Raw genomic sequence first — 22,207 nt, 5'->3', positions numbered from 1 at the left:
CTTTAAAAGATATCATGAAACAATCCCTGAGTAGGCCTATGCACCGCACTACCCCGACCCCGCTTGACAACCCCTAGATGCAGATGTTCTTTCTGGATGTGCTATAAACACTAAATGGCGCCGTGACGGCTCCTATCCCATTTTATAGCTTTCGCATCTGCAACGGAAAGGGAAAATGGACCCGCCCAATGAGGTTTGGGGGGAGGGGGTAGGGGTGAATGAACTCTTACAAAACAAAACAAAAACAGGGTCATTGCAGCGTTCTTTGCCAGAGATATTATCATCTTAAATTCATAGTCAGTTTCAGGACCCATACGTGGTTTGTAAAGCCAAAAAACGCCATTTTGAGGGTTGGTTTGTGGACCCAATACCCCGCCAAATTTGAGGACCATATTTGGTTGTTTCCAACCAACGACATCGCGTCATTGCTATCACGTGACGCCCGCACTCCTGCACGCCGTGGACGCAGACGATATACATTTCGGAAACTTTTGACATTTCGTGGTTATTTTTGGTCCTCAAAGACAGTTTTTGTCGGGTAAATAACAGAAGTTTTATGTCCGAATTCTTGTTTATGATCTCGTGTCCATAACAGGCCCATTCATTTTCATTTTAGTCAACTTGTTCCCTATTTTTTCCGTCGGAGAAGTTAGCGTGATGTTTTTTTCTCGAAATGCGCAATGCGCCAGTTCGCGTCACATGCTCGGAGCAAAAATCGGCCGCGAAACACCGATCAAATCCTTCATCATCCTTGTGAATTAGCACCAATAATACTTATTTTGAGGTTCTTTGTGAATTTCTACATCTATATGAACAAATACTGTGAAAAAGTATTCGTACGATATCATATACAAGGGATTTTTGAAAACGGTAACTTCGAACGACGGCAAGTTCTTGATATAGATGAATACATTGTTTCGCGCAACAGTGATGATGATTTCATGGTCGTTTTTGATCATAAATCAGCCTGGTTTGACAGCTCCAAACTTGATAACTAGTAAATATAACTTGTTGTTCGTCATTGTAAGTCGTTCCTTTTGATTTTCAGGTTGAAATCTGCTGTTTACAACGGTTTTTCGCGAGCTTATCCCGTGACACGTTTCGTTTTTCTCGTGGCCGTCTTGTGGCTGAAATGGCATCTCGCCTCCTGGAAATCGTAGATCGAATTGGATAAGTAAACTGTTCAGGAATTAACACACAGAATAACCATTGGTAAGCAGTTAACATTCGTATTTCTATTCTGTTTTTCGTCGATTTTGAGGCGAGAATGTAGGTGTGGCATTTGAAATTCGCAGCTGAAAACTCTTAAAAAACTTGAATGTCTGTGCATCATATGTGCATCATGTGTGCATCATTCAGTGCATTCACTATTCAGTTCAGTGCATTGTGATGCTCTGTAGCTTATCCCTCCATCCACATTAAAATACTGCCCATCCATGTGGAAATAGACTTGGAAGCCTATATTTCTTATTATTTAGAGGAAGACAATTCTTTCGAGGTCGCACTTTTAAAAGCTATTTAGAAGAATTACTCTTTCGACAAGGGTGATGTCAATTGTCGTTGAAAAAATTACACTTCCTCAAGTTCCTGTGAAAAAAATGGCTGATATTTAATATTTTCGCAAACCATCGATATTCCAGCAGCAGCAAAGGCAAAGGTTTTACAGCCTAGTGTATTTATTGGAATCCAGATGTCAGGAAAAAATATGTGGCCCATATGTTTCTGGGGGACCCCATGCTCAGACCCCCCTTGCCAGATTTTTACTTTCACAAGATTTAGGGCTAAGTCCCCAATGTCCACCTACCCAAGATCAAGATGAAGATGTTGAGTATTGTGCTATTCTTAAAAATGTCTGACACTCTAGTCTTCAGCAATGAGCTTGGTCGAAGGAAAAGTTGAAAAGGTCTTGGATGTATTAAACAAGACTACCCATTGTAAATATTCTTCCATTTTCTTGATTATAGCAATGAAACAATCAAGTTTATTGGTGATGCCCATTGTTGCCTGAAAGCACAGTTGCAGAGGAAGCTTTGCTTAGAGGAAGGTGGTTCCCAGCCTGGAGAGCAACAAAGCCAAGAAGGGATCACTCAACTGAAAAAAACAGTATTTCCAGATGAGTACCTGACTGACAATTTACAATAAATACCAAATTTGGCCCACCTGATATTTCATACAGTGATTCATAATCAAACTGGGATTGGACAAGGCCCTTTTTGTGCTTCCATAGTTAAAAATTTCCCAGATGTGCTGATCAGTGGAAGCCTAGGGTCTCCTCGTCAAAATATCAGGATGAGTTGACATAGGTTTACATTGACAGAGATTTTTGAGTGTCCTCAATCTTGGGGCGACACAATGAAGTATTAGGTGCCTTGCTCAAGGACAACGAGATGAGGTGGCACAGATTATGTGAGAGTTGAACCCACAATATCCTTGTCATTGTGATCATAAACAACCAGAAACTCTGGTATGTGGACTGGAGGGATGACTGCTTCTTAATTTTGTCTTAATTCACAGAGTTCGTTATGTGTCCTTTGAAACATAAAACTTGGCCTTGGACCTCAATCTTGAAATTCTTTACTTCAAAGCTGTTGGTGTTAAATGACTCTTCTGATTTTATAAAGCTTAATCTTTGGCAGAAGAACTTGATGTGGAAAGCCAATGTTTCATCTCCAATGTTTTCGGGCCTCAAAATTCAGGATTTTGCCTCCAAAGCATTTCTTGAAAAAAGTGCTGTGGAGGTAGAGGCCTCTCAACAGCAATTTGTCCCTTGCCCAAGACAAATTTGCCTCAGCTTATTTTAGGCATAGCAACCCTGCCAGAGTGATTGCGGAGCTCCTGGCAATGCACACCTGGATCCGGAGCCTAAAGCCGAGGACACACTACCAACTATTGCTCACCAAGATCAAAAACAGATGTAGGGTCACCTGGCAAGTCACTCTTGCTGGCCTCAACAACTGTGCGTTCACACCAATGTCAGGCCCAGACAATTTTAGCTACCTGTACCTGTCTGTGACGTCACTGGAGGGAAACATTTTGATCACCTGATGCACAGCTTACTTATGAGACCCCTGCTGTCATTGCTCCTGATTAATCAGGTATATACCTGTAGTTTTATAGGCCCATGGACATTCTCAAAACAGCCAACCATCTTCAAAGTACGGGTTTACATGTCAAAAACATATAATCGGAACTCCACCTTTAAATGTAGACTCAAATAGCTAAAAGAGCTAGTGCCTAGTAACATGAATTCATTTTTTCTTGGTGTAAAGGGCTTGAAAGAGTTAAAAACAAAACCTCTTGTTTACATTTTCCTTGCTCGAAACAGTTGGTGAACCGTTCACAAACGACAATTCTACCTGAAGTAGCCCCCCTGTGGTGGCAATCTTGGCGAAAATATAGAACTCCCCACCAACTCACCAAGACTGGGTGAGAGTATCTAATTTCACTGGCCAAGTGAATTGCTGGACCGTTCACATATGACAAGACATCTGCAGTCAATTAAATTAATCACCATTGGCCAATTTTTCTTGGTAGTGTGTCCTCGGCTTAAGAACTGGGGCTGTATAATTAGAATAAGGCAGCCAGGCCCATAACTTTGGGGTTACCATTTGCCGCGAGTGCCGTGGAGAATTTACCATTCAGAATCAAAAGTTGAGTGAGAACCATTATATTTTTCAGCCCCTCCACCTGATGACCCACATTAACAGGGAAGGAGATGAAGGCATTCAGATTTGGTATGGCATCGTCATTCTACTGACAAGCCATGGCCCGTTAACAAAATTTACCAAGGACCACAGTTCTTTGCTGCGACATTGGCTGGGTTTTGCTGACCACAATACCATTTGAACTGGAAATGTTGTCGCGAGAAGAATCCGTCTTGGGATACAAGGTTGGTGTGGAATCTGCATGATATTTGGTGATGTAATAAACAACTTTAGAAAAAGTCAATTGTGTTACCCATAAAGAATGGGCCAGCCAGACTTGCTATATGAGATGCTCCTTACTTGCTATATTCCTTTCTTACATGCCAAGTGCGTGGCGAGGAGGCAATCTGTACCCACTTAATTTATCAAGCTAGTGGCTAACCACTGGCCGTATCAGAAAAGGATACCAACAGGGTTCAAACCCTCTCCCATGGCAAGACAATGAGGATGATGTTCAAACAGAGGAGATTGGAAGCAGTCAATCAAAGGATGTATGCTTAGCGAGATATCAAAGACTCTTGCATGCGGTAATAGCCTGCATTAATTATGATAAATCTTGATGTTTCTTTTCAGCCTAATAGCAAGATCAGAGGGCATGGTTCCCACGAAGGCTGTCCAAGGGAGATTCAGCAACCTACTTGATCAGGTAGATGGAGCACTTTGGTTTGGCGTGGCTCAAGTATGCAGGCAAACTGTCCATCAAAGGCGGTGGAGGCCTGTGTGCCATGAAGTTACCTGTCTCATTGTTTAGTGACATTCATTCTGCTGTAATTCTGCAGTTTAAAAAGTGCTTGCTTGTGATCTTAGGTGAAGTGAAAACTGCTCATATAGTGATAATTGGACTTGTGATAGTGAAAGATTATCAACAGGGACAGAAATTAGGGTTGTGCCGCCTGGGAACATATCTACGAGGTAACCACCACAGCTAGTCAATTACCTAGCAATTGCTAGGATGAGATATCAGCAGCCAGTCGATGATAGGATGGATGCTTCCAGATGTCGAAGTGTCCGAATTTTTATGTAAAATTGTCAACAAATTTATGATTATTTAAATGGTTCGTGTTGTTTTTCAGCATGGTTTCAAGATCATTGGGCTTGGGTGTCACGGGGGCCTGGAGAAACCATAGTGCATGGATGCTCGGAGACACTTGTCACCCCTGGTATGCCTGCTGTGAACAAGAGCTGGGGCTGAACCAAGCTAAGATTATTGACAATCCCTATCATGTTGCCAACGTCACCAATGGCAGGACTGAAGATGGATCCATTGGAAACTAAAGGCTTTTCCTGTAAGTTTTTAAATGTATTAAGAGTTTTCAGTTTGAATAAATATGAACTTTGTCCCTGAGGTTGTCCAAGAGAGACTGCACCAGACAGTAAAATGACAGGTGGTTTAGTGACAAGTACAGGTACCCTTTGCTGTAAGCATGCATTTTGAAATTATTCCATTTGCCTGTGATGTGTGCTAGTTAGGGCTTCAAATCATTGCACTTTGTGAGACAGTGACAGCAGGTTGGGAAGACGACACATCAACATATGTACCAGAGCTTCTGTGGATTAGTTGCTTGAACTCCAGAGGCCCATCGTTTGAACCTTAAAGTTGGCATGAGACCTGTGGCAGGTCACTGTCTATCTTGTTTAACTCCACCCAGCTTTATGAATAGAAACGCTGAGGTTGCTTTTTTGGAAAGACTGGCGTTGAAAGTTATGACACCAGACCATAAGACCATAATTTTGGATGCAGTCAAGAAGTCCTTGTGGTAAAATGTAGGTTGTGCCAAGTTACACAATGTTTGTGGAAGATTAAAAGGAATTTGGCTATGGCCAAGACTCCCTTGCGGTATTAAATTGGAATTTGAATTGTCCCAAATTTACAAGGTGGCTGAGTTTTGATTTTATCTTCAGAAATAAAAAAACCAAGGGAGGAGAGGATGACCTTTCAAAATTTCAGAGAAACGGAAATCGAGGATTGAAATTAAATTAAATGAATACTATTGGTCTTTCCAGCAGCCAACACCTCATGAACTGGACTGGAAAATAGCACAGGTGATCAAGACTGATACCGCACAATCGTCCTCCTGGTTAACAAGCCAAGACCAATCCAGATGGGGAGGGTTGGCCCTCCAACACCACTACCAATGCTCTCAGCTGGGATCAGTGGACTGCAGCAATATCTTACTGAAGACAAAGATGAGGAATCTACAATGTTGATGCAAGATTGCCCTGTGATGTCCAGGCGTCTTTGACTACAAAGGTTTGTTGATTGTTTATAGCAGAACTTGTGTTTTGCGGTATAGGTCTAAATATGGCTGATCTGGCTGAGGCCTAGGCAAGCTCAGGATACCCTTCTGTGACTGCAACTATCATCCTAATGATAACATTGTTGCACGGAAGGATAGTCTGTGGTACATGATTCTAATTTCCTGCCATGAAAAATTCAAGGACAAAGTCACAACCAGTCTCCCTTGATAATGCCACAAAAGTAATTTGAGTATTCGATATGACTGATATCTTTCGGTACAACATCTTGTAAACATCATGATTGACGGACACCTTTCAATTGAATGGGTAATTCGAGTATTCGATATGACTGATATCTTTCGGTACAACATCTTGTAAACATCATGATTGACGGACACCTTTCAATTGAATGGGTAACCCTCATTTTCTTTCACTCTTAATCAGTTGTTATCATTATTTCAGCTTTGGTTCACCAGTAGGTCTTCTGATGGTAAAGTTTGGACACAACATCCTGAGCATGAAGAATATTCTGAAAGACAGCACAAACAATATTTGGACATTCAATTTTTCAGCTGAGAAGGACCTTTTTTCAAGTTAGGACTAAAGCCCCTGGGCCTGCTTTAGGCCTATAACTGTAGTTTGTGCTCTGTAGTATGTGATTTGAAAAGATTGGAGTAAGGATTGTACAATGGAACAAGTGTCATTTTGTTTGCCACAGTAACTTAAGGCAGTGTTAGTGACCCATTTGTTTTCAGTTTACAAAGCCATCATGATCAACTGCATTGATCCCTCAAAAGATTGTTGGAGTGACTCCATTAAATGTAACAAAAATATCCAACACCTGGTACTCTAGTTACTGTAGGTTAGCTACTGAAGTGACCTTTTTGTTTTCACTTTTAAAAACCTATGCGATTTGCCGCACTGAAGGTCCCTCCTGAGATTGTTGGACTGGGTCCATTAAATGTGACAAAAATATCCAACACCTATTTACAAATGAAGTGAGGGGGTCAGCCTTTTGGTGTAACTCCATATAACTGTCTGGTGATTTCGCTCTGGGCTTGTGACATTCTGATCGGTCTGAAATAATCATTGTCGCCCATCCCTCAATTTGAGGCCTGTGTCCCGATGGTGGCGTTGAATGGCAAAATCAAAGGGGCATGACGGCGGTTATACCTATTGCGAATGGGCAGCATCACAACCAGTTCTGAGATCTGGGGGTGGTGTAGGATATCTGGTTACCACGCACACATCTCTTGAATCTGCGGTGGGTTGGTACCCCACGCTACGTAAGGGGAGGTTCTGGGTAAGACTTGGTCCACGTGAATAGGTTGTACCTGAAAGATGAGAAGTTGCGAATGGACGCCTTAGAATATGTCCTTCGACCAGCTAGTGCTAACCCGGTCACTGTCTCCAGGTCACCACACCTTGGTCAATGAGCGGGCGAAGAACCCAATGGCTCCGTCAGGAGTACATCGTCAACTTCAGCCCGTAGTCAAACCGGTCCATGTACAAATATCTTGGCTGAGAGTGGGGGACGTACTTGCTTCTCATCGGGGTAATACAGTACCACTGTATACAATGACCCCATTTTAGTTGGATTTTACTGAGGAGTGGACGATAATGAGAATTTCAGGCCAGTCCGATTGTCACCAGTTCAGAGGGCGATTACCTGATAGTTATGTGGCATTCCGTCAAACGGTGAACTCTTTCACATCCTTTGTAAATTAGTGTTGCTTGTTACATGTCACATTCAATGGCTCCTTTGAGGATAGTTTCTGTGATTCTACTTTACCATGAGCAGGCCCATTAAAACCTAAACTGTGTAGTTTGTGCTCTGTAGTATGTGATCTAAAAAGTTGTAAATCTGGTTATTGGAGTAAAGATTGTAGAATGGAATATCCGCGGGATGCCCTAATCTGAGAGCCAAGAGCCAAGACGCTGTTAAAGAGCCAATTAAGTGCTGCCAGGAAAGCCCCGAGCCAAAGAAAAAGTTTAGGCTAATGAAACTTTGGGAATCCTAAGCCTACAGGTACCCTACTTGATAAAAAATTAATTTATTATGTAATCATTTTTGACATTGTAAGAAATCACCACCTTGATAGCTATATAGTTCACAGTCTACCATGCCAGGATTTTTTATTGTACTCTTGTTATGCCGTCAATACAATAGGGCAAGTACAGTGTACATGAGTCTGCACTTCATACACTGTGTACAATCACACTTGTTTGTCATTCCTGCCGTATCATGTAGCCTTGCGCAAATAGTTCAATCAAAATTGTTTTCAAAAGGCATGATATTGCCCAAATTTGTAAATTCTTGATTGAAATCTGCCAATTCAAGTAATGAGATAGCGGTACTCTGCCTATCTGTACTATAAAAAAACCGACGGTTATCGCGGCTTTTGGCTCTAGGATTAGGGTGTCCCAATATCCACACCTGGTATTCTTTAGTTACTGTGTAGTCACCTTTTTAGCTCACCTCTTAGCAGAGGTGAGCTTATCCCATACCGTGGCGTCCGTCGTCGTCGTCGTCGTCGTCGTCGTCCGTCGTCCGTTAGCAGGGCACGTTTCGTAACTGTTAGAGCTATTGAGTTGAAACTTGGTACACATGTACCCTTATGTAATGACACCTTGGAGACCAAGTTTCGGTCCGATTCGTTTCATGGTTTGGCCACCAGGAGGCCAAACGTTAAAAGTGAAAATATGCAATATCTCCCTTAATAGTAGTCGGGAAATTTTGAAAAAAATATGGTAGGTACTTCTAGCAAAGGTGCATCATATATCCTCCGGGTTTTTGATTTGACCTCCTTTTCAAGGTCACAGAGGTCAAATGGTGTAAATTGGCCGTTAGGATGTATTGATGGCACGTTTCTAAACTGCAATGACTATTGATACCAAATTTGGTACACATTTACCCCTTAGTCAGGTGATCTCAGGGACCGAAGTTTGGTCCAATATGATTCACCACTTGACCACCAGGGGGCAAAATCCAAAAACCTTAAAAATGTGATTATTCCTTAACTTCTTGCCCGATTGCCACCAATTTGATATCATGGGTACATCTAACCACCATACAGTATATGTCACACAGGTTTTTAATTTGACCTTCTTGTCAAGGTCACAGAGGTCAATTGGCGTAAATTCGCCGTCAGGCCGTAACTATGGCACATTTCTTAACTGCAATGACTATTGATCACAAATTAAGTACACATGTACCCCTTGGTCAGGTGATCTTAGGTACCGAAGTTTGGTGCGATCTGATTTGCCGTTTGGCCTCCAGGGAGGGGGCCAAATCCTAAATTCTTCAAAATGCCATTATTCCTAGTAATGACTTGCCCGATTGGCACCAATTTTATATCATAGGTACATCTAATTCTAACAACCATTCAATGTGTCACCCGGGTCTTCTTTGATTTGACCTACTTTTCAAGGTCACAGAGGTCGAATGTACTGTAAATTGGCCATTTTGGGGAAATTGTAATTGCTTGGACCTACATCAAACCTAACACTACATGACACAATACCATGCTCTTTATCCGTCTTTCCTCCACATGAGGTGAGCACAATGGCCCTGGCCATTTCATTGTTTTCACTTTTAAAAACCTATTCGATTTGCCGCACTGAAGGTCCCTCCAGAGATTGTTGGACTGGGTCCATTAAATGTGACAAAAATATCCAACACCTATTTACAAATGAAGTGAGGGGGTCAGCCTTTTGGTGTAACTCCATATAACTGTCTGGTGATTTCGCTCTGGGCTTGTGACATTCTGATCGGTCTGAAATAATCATTGTCGCCCATCCCTCAATTTGAGGCCTGTGTCCCGATGGTGGCGTTGAATGGCAAAATCAAAGGGGCATGACGGCGGTTATATCTATTGCGAATGGGCAGCATCACAACCAGTTCTGAGATCTGGGGGTGGTGTAGGATATCTGGTTACCACGCACACATCTCTTGAATCTGCGGTGGGTTGGTACCCCACGCTACGTAAGGGGAGGTTCTGGGTAAGACTTGGTCCACGTGAATAGGTTGTACCTGAAAGATGAGAAGTTGCGAATGGACGCCTTAGAATATGTCCTTCGACCAGCTAGTGCTAACCCGGTCACTGTCTCCAGGTCACCACACCTTGGTCAATGAGCGGGCGAAGAACCCAATGGCTCCGTCAGGAGTACATCGTCAACTTCAGCCCGTAGTCAAACCGGTCCATGTACAAATATCTTGGCTGAGAGTGGGGGACGTACTTGCTTCTCATCGGGGTAATACAGTACCACTGTATACAATGACCCCATTTTAGTTGGATTTTACTGAGGAGTGGACGATAATGAGAATTTCAGGCCAGTCCGATTGTCACCAGTTCAGAGGGCGATTACCTGATAGTTATGTGGCATTCCGTCGAACGGTGAACTCTTTCACATCCTTTGTAAATTAGTGTTGCTTGTTACATGTCACATTCAATGGCTCCTTTGAGGATAGTTTCTGTGATTCTACTTTACCATGAGCAGGCCCATTAAAACCTAAACTGTGTAGTTTGTGCTCTGTAGTATGTGATCTAAAAAGTTGTAAATCTGGTTATTGGAGTAAAGATTGTAGAATGGAATATCCGCGGGATGCCCTAATCTGAGAGCCAAGAGCCAAGACGCTGTTAAAGAGCCAATTAAGTGCTGCCAGGAAAGCCCCGAGCCAAAGAAAAAGTTTAGGCTAATGAAACTTTGGGAATGCTAAGCCTACAGGTACCCTACTTGATGAAAAATATATATATTATGTAACCATTTATGACGTTGTAAGACATCGCCAGTCTGATTGTCACCAGTACCTGATAGTTATGTGGCGTTCCTGTCAAACTTTTAACTCTTTCACGTCCATTGTAAAGTAGTGTTGCTTGTTACATGTTACATTCAATGGCTCATTTGAGGATAGTTTCTGTGATTCTAATCCACCATGAGCACCATGTGCTGCATTTCTACAAGTTCTAGCATTGTCGGGGGCATAGCTAGCGGAAGAGGGCAAATGCCCGCCCCCCTCCCCCCTCCAGACGTCACCAAAAAGTTTGTTTTTGACCACGATTTCGGTAGAAAAATTTGAAGAAGTGTTATTTTGCCCCCTAAAGATCTTAAAGCTAGCCATGCCGCTGATTGAAAAAGATATGCATTGTAAATTTAGTTATTATCGGAATTAAAAACTGCAATAAGTATCATCTTGTTTGCTTAATTGTACAGCATGACTCTATAGGATTGACGCTGCAGAAGTAATATGATGAAAATGGGCAGAAGTAATAAGATAAAAATGTTGTTACTGCATTTTAGGTGTAGAATACCTGCAAAATATGCTCCGCGCCTGTAAATGGTTTGTGCAAGAGAGTCTTTAAACTACAGTAGAACCTCTCTATAAAGGACACCCTCGGGACTGACAAGTGCTGCCCTTTATAGAGAGGTGTCCTGATTAGAGAGGTCAAATTGAATGGTAACAACCAACTTGGGACCAAAACTAGTGTATTTAATGGAGAGGTTGTCCTTAATAGAGCGGTGTCCGCTAAAGAGGTTCCACTGTAGTTGGTAATAGTTGCTGTATAAATGGTCTTGCCATCACGATAGGATTGGAGCTGCAGAAGTTATAAATAGATAAAAATGGGCAGAAATTGTCGTTACTGCATATAAGGTGTAGTATACCTGCAAAATATGCTCCGCGCCTGTGCATGGTTTGTGCAAGAGTGCCTTTAAACTAGTTAGTAATAGTTGCTGCCAGTTCTCTGGAAAAACTAATTAATAGCATTTCCGGAAATCTACCTAAAGAGCCCTCCTGCCTTGCATACCTGTGTTGTATTTGCACAGGTTACAAACGTAATAAGTCCTGAATTTGCCTTCTAACGTCCGGATCCTTTATTCTAACACTGCTTCACAAAATTATACACACCAAAGTCATAATTGATAAAATAGTTCGTCGGGATGACGATTCGTGCACGTGATTATAAAATACTCGGGAGACTGGAATAACTCTCTATCGCTCTCTTCTCTCTCTCTCTCTCTCTCTCTCTCTCTCTGCCGAGAGCGTGCGGACAGCTGTTTTGTATTCACGCGCAGCTTTGTCTGCACCAATCAGGGGGCAACGTTGATGCGTCTCCATCCAATGAGGAGCCGCATCAATGCTGACGTAATTGATCACGCTGGGGAGAATGGAGGATTAAAAGTAGACCGTGGGAATTTTCACAGGTATCTTATCTGATACCCAATTCCAATAATCTCGCACACTTAATTCCAAGAATTACACATTACAGTGCTACTCATAAGAAAGGTTTTACAATTACTATACAACATCCCGCGGAACTGGTAAAATATTTTACGAAGTTAAAATATTTTTTTTTTTTAAAAACAGTTAGAGGAATATGACTTTGGCTTAACACATAGTATTGTTGAATGGGGTACAATCAATGATAATAAGGCTTTAAACGAGGTGTTCATGCAGCGAATGAACTTAAATTACATCATATGGTTCGGGGTTCCCAACAGTGTTCAGCCAGCGGCCGAATTTAGTTACAATATATGTATTTTGTTCCACTTACTAATGAATGACCACTTCATTCATGACAAAGTATGAGCATAAGGTTACAATATAATTATACATTGAATCATTAATCTCATGCTAAACAGCATGTTAAAATATGCAATGATACAATGAAGTTTCAAAACCTCTGCTGGGAATATTGCGAAACTGACTGGACCGGTCGACGAGGCATCTGAAAACTGTGGAAAATAAAGTTTAACTCGAAGAACTTCTGGATGACACGCGTATTTACAAAACCTCAACGAAAAAAAATGTTGTTGTCACAAAAGTATCCAAATTGCTTAAATCATACACTATTGTGTGAGCTGTCTCGAAACAGCAATTGCCACAAGCACTGCTTGGAGACAGAAACCCATCACGAAAATAAATCAGTCCCAAGACTGATGAGAGTTGGCTTTGCTAACATGTAGCCGTACAAACATCCAATAAAATAGAGTATTGATAATAAAATACTCAAACTGGAAAACTGTTCAATAGACAGATTACTGTTGCACAAAGCTTCATTGAAGACAAGTAGAAAAAAATATCACATCTATAGCTAATAGATGTTTCTACAATTATCCAACTAACAACTCACTAGCTTTTATAAAAATAGCAATGAGGGTGAAATAATTATTCTCGTAAAGATTTGTTTTGATAAGCAATATAGCAACGTCTTGTTGGAAACACAAAATGACATTATTACCATAACAACGACAACAAGAAACCACTTGAGATGTTTTAAATACAAACCATATTCTCAATAAATTGTCGTCTAATCACTTTTCTCTTGGCTTTTCGCCAAAATATGTGACTTATCATGAATGGTCTTATCTTTGAACATTTTTAACGGGTTGGGACACCCTGTACATCTTATATCCTTGGCACTTAACACAAACTGGACAATGCTGACAACATGTGGTTCAAATTGAGGTGACCACCAATAGCTAAACTGTTTCTGCCCAAAAGGCACAGAGAGCAAGAGTTCTAGGCATCCATTTTTGAAACGCGCCCGTTTCAAAGTGGTGTAATCAAACTCTGAGGGAGATTGCCAAGTGAGCCGAGACAAATCATCCTGTTGCTTAGTGGACAACACAGAGGGAGCAATCATGCCATGGTTACCCTCGGCATGAGACAAATGAATATTGAAATCACAAAGTTCAGCCTGTGAGGCATAGATGTCGCCTCTATAGGTGGTGGATTCATGAGCAGAACCTGTCTCATCAGTGAAATCCAAAGCATAAGCAGCATGCACAGCTTTCTCATCCTGTGCCTTGTCTGCCTTATGAAGCAAGTTTTGCAACTGCTGGAGATGGGCTACATTTTTCTGACCTGTGGCCCTCAAAAATGCTGGTTTCAACCTTGCAAAATTGAAGATATCAGGAATGATGTTTCCCTTCAAATCTGCTATAATATAGTGTGTCCTATCCAAAACCTGGTGTATAACAAATGGGCCAACCCAAAGAGTCTTAAACTTTCTTGTGTTGGCCGTCATCCCTGTAGTGTTGGGTTTATGTAGATAAACCAACTGACCTTCAGCATAGATGGGAGATTTCTGAAGTTTGTTAACAATCTTGGCATTTTGAGACAGTTGCTGGTGCTCTTGGAGCTGCAGCATACATTTGGACACATTCTGAAATTTCTGTCGCAGATGTTGGACATACTCAGCATGTGACCGTGAGAGACCTAGACATGGTTTGAAATTCAAAGTGGACAAATCAGCTGGTTCACGCAAGAAGAGCAAATAGAAAGGAGAGTAACCTCCCAAGTGAGCACTTGAAAATGAATTGTATGTGTACACTGCTGTGGACACGAATTGAGTCCAAGAAACACCATACTCAAGGAGATTTGCTTTGATGAGGTCGGCAATGGATTTGATTTGCCGTTCAGCCATAAGACTACCATGGTTTTCTACAGAGACAAGCTTCTGTTGAATGCCAAGTGTCGCACACAGTAATTCAACAAGATGACCGGTGAGAGATGCTGCTGCATCTGACACAATTACAGATGGGACGCCAAACAGAGTAATCACCTTCTGGAGAAGGGCTTCACAAACAGTGGGGGCGTCAATTGTCTTTAGCGGGACGGCCACAACAAACCTGGTCATGGCACATGTCACCACTAGCATATGACGGTAACCTGATGGAGATGTGGGCATGGATTTGAAATCCATACTAATGGTCTGGAATGGTTCAAAACTGGCTGGAATGCGTTCATGAAATGTCCGCATAGTATCAGACTTTCCCTTAAGTTGTTGACACCTATCACATGATTGAATATACGAGACAATGCGTTGGAACATAGATGGAAAATAGAAATTTTTCCTAATGGTGAGATAAGTTCTGGTACATCCTCCGTGTCCCAGAAGCAAACCTGAGCCATGATGTTGGCCTATGATGGTATCTATATACTTTTCCGGAACTGCTAATTGAAAACAGAAATTCTCAGAATTGGTGGGAAAGAAAATCCTGAACAGAATGCCATTGAAAGTCAGATACTGCTCAGATTTGATGCTAACGACCCTAGCAGCTTTCTTATCTGCTGGCAAGATATCATGGACTAAGTAATCATAGATGGGTTTAAAATACGGAGATGTCTGTTGTGCGGTACTAAGCTGTTGTGCCTCAATAGGGAGATTGTAATCCCGAATCACCTTGCGTCTGATGATCTTCAATACCTTATTCAGAGATGCCTGATCAGGGACATGCTTGGTATGCATGCTATCAATCCTTGGAACCAATGGTGTGGGTCTAACCAGGAGATCTAAAATATCATCTGAATACTCTTCAACGACAGAAGATGGAGGAAGAGCGGAATCAATGAGCCTAGGTTCATCAGCAACCTTGGTTGATGATTGAGATTTGTCATTCTGTTGGAGAACAAATGGAATCACTGACACTGGTGGTGCCACTGTTGATGTAACAATGGGCACACGTGGAGCTTTTGGAAGTATAGATACTGGTGGCACATTGTTTTGAATGCCATTAACAAGAGGAGTGTGTGTAGGTGCAACAGACACCGTCTGCTGACAAGGAACATGTGTTCGTGGTTTGGGAATTGGTTTTGGCCTATGCAGAAGAGGCACAGGAATGTTCATTTTCTTTGCATATGACCTGGTAACAATCTTTTCAGGAAGTGGCAGTGTATAAAATGCATGCTCCTGAACAGGGGTTGAAAGAGACTCTAATTCATAAATAACAGGTGATTGTGCCTGGAACGCGATTGGCATAATCCTATCTAACTCAGTATCATCATCTAGAGGAGCACGTGACAAGAAATCAGCTAACACAAGCTCTTTGCCTGGCATGTACGACAACTGAAAACTATAGGGAGACAGTCGCTCAAGCAGCTTTTGCAACCTAGTGGTCGGTGGCTGCTTCTTTGACTTTACAATCTGAACCAAAGAAGAATGATCAACAAAAGCCTGGAAAGTCCTGTCTTGTAACAAATACTGAAAAGCTGTTACATTGATGAGGAGTCCAAGTAATTCAAGCTCACTAACAGAATAGTTCTTTGCCGCCTTTGGCAAGCGCTTGGAATAGTATGCGATGATGCGTTCTTGCCCATCAGAGTATTGAGCAAGATATGAACCTGTAGCAATACGTGAAGTATCACTATACAATCTGAATTCACCTGTAGTAGTGGGTGCATTCAAGACAGGTGGCTTGATGAGCAAGTCTTTGATAGTATGAAAAGCTATCTCATGATGGGGTTGCCAATGGAAATGCTTAGATTTGCGTGTGAGCTCATGTAAAGGTGTAAGCAATTCCTGCAATCTAGGTAAATATTGACTCAAATATGACACAGCACCGACAAACCTTCGGACCGCTTTCTGACATGTAGGGGTCTTCATATTCCTAATAGACAAACACTTGTCATTCATAGCCGAAATTTGAACAAAACCATCAGGAGAAATGGACAGAACATGACCCAAGTAAACAACTCTAGTCTGAAACAAGCGACATTTCTTAGGAGAAATCTTCAAGCCATTGGCAATCAAAGCCTGGAAAATTTGTTGCAGATGTACAGTATGCTCTTTCTTATCTTTACTGAAGATGAGAATGTCATCATGTACTGCACAGCAAAAGAGATTAGAGTTGGGAATATTAGAAAGGATATCATTGATTTTCTGAGAGAAAATGGACGGAGAAATGGACAAACCCATTGGAAGTCTACGATAGTAAAAAGTTCGACCACCGTTGTAGGCAGATATGCCGGTGTAGGCCTGTGCCCTACGAGACAAAGGTAGACAATGAAAAGCACTTTTCAAATCTATGACACTCAAGACTTTACAATTTGACTGACCGATTCTAGCTAAGATGGTTTTCAAAGGAGTGAAATCTTGATTTGCACAATGAACTCGACTATTTAAAAACCGAAAATCTGTTACAACGCGCTTCTCAGTAGAATCCTTCTTCTTGACAAGCAAAATTGGACTGGAATATGATGTATGTCCTTGATGCAAAATGCCCAACTTGACTAATTTATCAAGTTCCTTATCAATGAGAGGTTTGTTTTCCTCAGCGACCGGATATGGTCGGATATAGAAAGGGGTTTCATCCTTGAGATGGATGTCCACCTCAAAATTGGGACAAGTCCCAACCTCACCTCGAAGACTAAATGCTGGAGCATGGTTTTCCAAAATATCATACACACTGGCCTGTTCTGGCGTAGACAGAATACTATGGTCTAATTTAACATCTCGCCTTAAAATGTCCCTAGCTGACAAATGCGAGTCTTGATCATCAACAGGTGGTTGTGACGGAGCACAGGGTTGATTTTGCTTGAGGCAGCTTGGAGACAAACTTTGAGTTACATGAATAAAATCATCCAAGTTGGTGAAGACAATAGGCTTGTCAGACCGAATATTGACGGGTTTACGAGAATGGTTATAAATACGAATAGGAGCTAAACCGTGTTTCAATTTGACCATCATGGTTGAAGGACAAAACCTAGACAAATGAGACGATGAATTCAATATGAGTGCCGAGTTTTTCATGTGATGGGGCAATTTGCCTTTAACATGAATGACCCTAACCTGACCTGGTCTAATGACAGTATTGACAGTAGGACGTAACCAAGCCTTCTTTGACCTGACCTTGAACGAATTTGTAATGAAATCCAAAGAACCTTTGAGTTCCTTCATGGTAGATGTACCCAAAAGAATATCAGGACCAATGAAATTTTCAGCTATGACACTGTATACATTGAAATGGTTCCCTTGAATAGTAAGTTTAGGCTTAATGGCCTGTTTTGCAAACAAAAATTCTCCATTACCAATACGAAATTTGATTGGTTTAATATCAACCTTGGGCAATTTGGACAAATAGGGGGAGTCCCTTACAGTTTCCAAACCAATCAGAGTCTCAGTGGCCCCTGAATCAAATAAAATGACCAAACCTTGGCCTGTGGGTAAATAACCTTTGGCATAATTCCTAGAAGTGAGCTGAATGTCAGCAGAGGATTCACCAAGATATTCAGAATGTGGATTATACGATGAAGACAAATGATCACTAGAATGTTGATCACCAGAATGCTGAGCAGAAAATAGAGTCGGAGAGGCATCTAAGTGGCAGTTAGTGCTTCTCCTATCTAAAAATTTTGCTGTTGTGGTCCAGAGTACTGATCAAACCTAGACCTGTTATCTGGCTTATAGGATTGGAACGGGTAGGGTTGAGGACATCGAGTGTCCTGACGAAACTGTTGACCATTATCTGATGGCTGATAATGGGACGGAGAAAAGGGTGGCGCTGGAGGCCTTACGGGCATGAAAGTAGGGTTCATCCCACGACTGACCATGTTCTGGTAAGTATAACAGTTTCTCCACACATGATTGGGTTTGTGGCAGAAATAACAGACAATGTTGGAGGTGGCACGACGGGGAGAGTTACCAGAACGAGAAATACCATAGGAACCCTGAGAACGACGACTGTCCCTACATGGGGATCTACTGGATACACGATGACTATAACGATAACGGTCTCTAGCCGGACTACGACTAGGACGTCTAGACTGATGACTCACAGGAGATGGCGAACTTGAACGGTAGTTCGAGCTATATGTACGAGCACCAGTATCAGAGTTGGACTGTGGTTGACTAAAATGAACCTGAGGTTGAGTCCTGACCTCTATAGACAAATCTTGCACTTCTGTGCGAAGAGCAGCAAGTTGCTCAGTGAGCCTGTCAACTGCGCAAGCACTACTGTTAGTGGATGCACTAGCAGTGGTCACATGGACCTGATCAGTGATAAATGATACCTGCTTATTAGCAGTAGTTGGCCTGTCTGGCTCAGAAAAATCTAAATATTGTTGAGCACGTTCAACGAGAACTGCCACGTCTGCATCTGCAGGGGCAGCCATGATGACTGCTGCCTGACAATTGGTAGGCAAAACCTGTAAGAATTTGTCTCGAACCTGGACCTCATTATAATGAATACGCTGGGCTGCTAAGCGTATCTTATTGAGAGTCATTTCGGCTGAATCGCCTGGGGTATGGGAAAGAGAATGAAAATGCTTGACATTGGCAAAATTTGAATGGGTTGGACTGAACCGCTGCATAAACTGTGCTCTGAGATTAGCGATAGTGGGGAAAACTTTTCCCTCTGCCCACAGACGTGCTTTGCCACGAAGTCTAGCCTTGAACAATGTTATGATATGAATCATCTCTGCAGCATTTGCTGGCTCGTGGAGATTGTGGAAGTGAAGGTAGTCCATAAACGATAAGATATGTGCATGACAAATGTCATGGTCGATCACTTCACCATCAAACAAAGGAGGTAGAAAATCGGTGCCCCTGAAAGCAGGTGGTGCTGGATCTGCTGGCCCTTCCATTATTACTGTAAAGGGGTAAAAGTTAGTTATGAAGGAATAAAAAGTCAGGTATTTGGGAAGCAAAAGTTAATTTCTTCTGAAAAGTAAATGCAACATTAAAGGTTGGGTTGGTCCGTTGTCTATCTTGCTGTAACAGGGCAAAGCTAAACAAAGTTCATATTATAGATATACAGTTGTCAAAATCCTCGGGGTCCGGTTCCAGTCAGTTTGCAATAACGAGTGAAAATTTAAGATTAAATGCATTAAATGCTATGAATCGACTGATATTGCAAAGTATTGTACTATACTCTGCCAACATGGAAATGATGCACAAAAATATTGTCCTATTACTAATTAGTTTATAAAATGTCTTTCAAAACAGTTAATATAAATGACTATCAAAAAGTTTACAAATGTCTCTCAAAAGTTTATAAAATGTCTTTCAAAAAGTTGATAAAATGTCTCTTTTAAAACTGCAACGCTGGATCAGCTGGAGCCTGGAACGGTATCGGATCTCGAGTAGACATCAGGGCGAATTGAAGAGTATTCTGGCTGCTGGGCACATCATCCGTGAACGTTATAGCACATGTCATGATGTAGAAGTTGAATAGTTCGGTACACACAGAGATAGACGTGTACTATGCGTACTGACGAAGACGGTGTCCGTCAATCGATTAAAAAATGCTGCGCTCACACTCACAGTGATTCATGGCGATCACAGTGATTTATAACAAAAGTGACGATATATAAATATAATGAAATTCGCACTTACGTCACGAACAGTTTAGAAAAAAATTCACGATTTTATAAATATTATATTGACAAACGAACGTCACTATTCTGCCTCCCGATGAAATGAGCGAGTTAGAAATCACGTAGGTGTACACGTAATGTACATAATGGACTGCAGTAGCACTAGCACGTGGCGTGAAAAACGGAGTCCTCGGTTAATAGAATCTGCTCCAAGACTGAAACGCATCCGGACTCACTGTCACGAATTGAAGGTCCTGGGAAGGTCGCCATGTTGTATTTGCACAGGTTACAAACGTAATAAGTCCTGAATTTGCCTTCTAACGTCCGGATCCTTTATTCTAACACTGCTTCACAAAATTATACACACCAAAGTCATAATTGATAAAATAGTTCGTCGGGATGACGATTCGTGCACGTGATTATAAAATACTCGGGAGACTGGAATAACTCTCTATCGCTCTCTTCTCTCTCTCTCTCTCTCTCTCTCTCTCTCTGCCGAGAGCGTGCGGACAGCTGTTTTGTATTCACGCGCAGCTTTGTCTGCACCAATCAGGGGGCAACGTTGATGCGTCTCCATCCAATGAGGAGCCGCATCAATGCTGACGTAATTGATCACGCTGGGGAGAATGGAGGATTAAAAGTAGACCGTGGGAATTTTCACAGGTATCTTATCTGATACCCAATTCCAATAATCTCGCACACTTAATTCCAAGAATTACACATTACAGTGCTACTCATAAGAAAGGTTTTACAATTACTATACAACACCTGTAATGTTTGTGCAAGATGAAGCCCAGAATTGTCCTTTCAACAGTGGCATGGCTGGGACCAGGCCTCGCCTGTAGAACACCTGTTGCATGTTATCAATGTGATCCATACAAGTAGTGATCACAACCTCCAAGGTCATTGCAAGTTGAAGGCTGTTTTTGCCCCCTGGCTACGCCATAGGGGTAGTGGGGGATACCATGAAAAAAAATCGTTCCATTTGTCGTGGAACACAACAAACTGAGATGGCTCAAATTGTCCCAGATCTGCCCAGTCTAGATTTCGGGGAATGGGGACAACTTACTAGCTGTGCATTGTATGTCCACCAACCCAAATCCAGCGCCTGTTGATAAAAATCTTTTGAGGAACCAGCTCCAAGTAGACTGGACGCAATGAACTGGCTTGGCCTTGGTACCTGATACATCAAGGAAGGACAATCGGGATGACGAATGGACTGCACATGAGTCTGGTCCTCAGATGTGACACTAATGTGTAAAGAGGTCTTGCCATCATTGCTTAATGCTTGGTGGTCTTGTCTGATAGGCAGACCAAGCTTCTATTAAGAAGCCTAGTATATGCAAGTACAGAAAGGGCCCGTAAAACCCCCAAGTTGTGTCTTATTAATAACTCACACAACGTAGTGAGTGTAATGGTTACGTATACGTATAAAGCGTAAACAAAATTCATCACTCACACAACGTAGTGAGTGTAATGGTTACGTAGTTCAGCGTCTCCAAGGAATTCTATTTTTAGAGTCCAATGGGGGGGGCCTTCCCCCCAATGTACTGACTAAAACCTGTCACTTTCAGAGAACGGGGGAGGGGGTTTGGGGGACTCATCCCCCAATGTACTGGCTAAATATGTCAGAACCAGAAGGACGGGGGTTTGGGGGGCTCCCCATGTCAAACAGTTGTGTGAGTTCACTAGAGCTTGCTCTTTACATATTAGAGTATATGATATGATGAGGCTTTTACACGGATTTAACGTTTATCTTCTGGGGAGGACCATGTTCTTCAGAAATGACTTTTGGCCATTGAGACAGTAGACCGACCTGGCCTTTCCCTTCAATGGATCTTCCTTTTTGCTACCTGGCGGCCTTGTCCCCAATGGTGTGCCATTGCTCTGACCTGCAGTGTGTCAGGTTCTACACGGTGCCCCATGTCTCTATCGGATGTGCCCCCACCCCCTTCATAGCTTGTCATGTTGCCAGAGTGTACCAAGTCTTTGCTAGATGTTTCATGCCCCTGTGCGTACTCTGTCTGATCTAGATGTGTACTCTCCCAAACGTAGTGCACCATGTTTCTTCAGGGTGGACCTCGTCTCCACCCTGTAGGACCTGCTGGCCACAGTGGCCATGTCTCTTCGACATCGAATGTATTCAAAGTGAGATTTCCTTTGTAGC

The 22,207-nt window shown here is 42.1% G+C and overlaps 1 long non-coding RNA gene across 2 annotated transcripts; it reads left to right on the top strand.

The window, feature by feature from the left end:
- The first annotated feature begins 315 nt into the window (after positions 1-315).
- Positions 316-8,053, top strand: LOC135491657 (uncharacterized). Of its 2 annotated transcripts, none has more exons than XR_010447856.1 (7): positions 316-538; positions 1,049-1,212; positions 1,965-3,889; positions 4,278-4,350; positions 4,778-4,990; positions 5,712-5,955; positions 6,405-8,053. It is a non-coding gene; the product is annotated as an uncharacterized LOC135491657 (long non-coding RNA). The 2 variants fall into 2 exon arrangements; XR_010447854.1 differs by having other exon boundaries at positions 5,709-5,955.
- The last annotated feature ends 14,154 nt before the right edge of the window (positions 8,054-22,207 follow it).

This window comes from Lineus longissimus, chromosome 7 (genome assembly GCF_910592395.1).
Source record: "Lineus longissimus chromosome 7, tnLinLong1.2, whole genome shotgun sequence".
Taxonomy (NCBI): domain Eukaryota; kingdom Metazoa; phylum Nemertea; class Pilidiophora; order Heteronemertea; family Lineidae; genus Lineus; species Lineus longissimus.
This window is presented reverse-complemented; position numbering and strand designations above follow the sequence as displayed.